Source organism: Octopus bimaculoides, chromosome 29, assembly GCF_001194135.2.
Source record: "Octopus bimaculoides isolate UCB-OBI-ISO-001 chromosome 29, ASM119413v2, whole genome shotgun sequence".
NCBI classification, from domain to species: Eukaryota; Metazoa; Mollusca; class Cephalopoda; order Octopoda; family Octopodidae; genus Octopus; species Octopus bimaculoides.
In genome coordinates, this window is record NC_069009.1 from 727,238 (window position 1) to 728,794 (window position 1,557).

Sequence of the window (1,557 nt, forward strand, 5' to 3'; positions counted from 1 at the left end):
GGACGTCCTGTTCGATCTTCATCTTCAAGGCTGAAATCTCCACTTCTGAATTTTGAAAGCCATCTTCTGCAAATTCTTTCATTCAAGCATTCTTTCCCATAAACTGAGTGTATATTTCGAGTCGCTTCGGCTGCAGAGTTTCCTTTTTTGTACTCATAAAGCATTATGTTCCTCAAATGCTCTTTGGCTACTTCCATGTTAGAAAGAGTTTTAATCAAAGAAATTTTAATTCCTATTATTCTGTAAAATAATATTTAATTAGTTTAAATGTACACAAATGCATAAAAATAATTTTAAATTCCATTAGACATTCTAAAATACAATTAAATTTCATTCAATTTAAAAAAAAGTAAAATCGGACTGAATTTATGCTATGACCTGATATGTACAAAGAATTTTATTCATCTTAATGACTGTGCATTTGTATTTTCAATCCTGAAGCTGTTTTACACAGTTGATCACAAGTTGCACATTTTAAACTAGCGTTACTTTCAGCAATATGAGCAGTTATGGCAGCATTTGATCTGGCGATAAAGTCACAATTGAGACAGTAATGATTTCCAAGAGGTGAAGGCGTGCGGCTAAGTGGTTAGGGTATTCGGCTTAGAATGGTAAGGTCATGAGTTCGGTACCTGGCGGTGCATTGTGACCCAGAGCAAGACACTTTATTTTACATTACTCCAATCCACTCAGCTGGAAAATATGAGTTGTATCTGTAATTCAAAGTACCAGCCTTCTAACATTCTGTTTCGCGCTGAAGCTCTCTGAGGACTACGTTAAAGATAAGTGCGTCTGTGGAGTATTCAGCTACTTGCTCGTTCATTTCACGAGCGGGCTTTTCAGTAGATCGGATTTAGTAGAAACCCATCGTCGTAATCGACGGAGTGCTAGTAGCATTGATTTGCAAAATTATTTGCATTTTGAAAATTTCGCTTTCTATCTTCAAGCAATTGATTTTGATAAAGGATTCGGCGATATTTCTAGTCAGGGCGCCAAAATAAATTGGAGTTTATCCGTTTTGACGGGGATTTTTCTAGTTTCTATTTTCACCACGGCCTTCGAAATGGTGGTGGTGGTTCTTTTTATAAAAAAACAAAAATTCTGAAAATTTACGAATTGTTCTTTCATTTCACCTTCCCCCAATCTATCCCATCCGGACCGATTTTGGCCAATATTTTTGACATTACGCACTCAAAAGCCATGCAAGAACCCTTTTCAATAAAAAGAGAAATTTTCTAATTATTTTCCGACGAACAGTTGTTTGATTTAAGGGAGATTTGACTGTGATTTCTTTCACATCCCACGTCCTCCTTCCTCGTTTCTTTGTCTCTCTCACATGCATTGGTGGTTTACAATATTTTCTTCCCATAAACACATTTATGCTAAAACAGTTTTTAAATTTTATGATTTTTGCACCTCATCCTCCCATTTTTGGTTTATAATTTTAAAATATTGGAGGGTCTTTGAAGGTTATAGCTATGATTTATCTACAGGGATTAAAAAAAATTCTGTTAGTAAATGTGTTTTTTTCACCCCACCACACACAGACACACACAA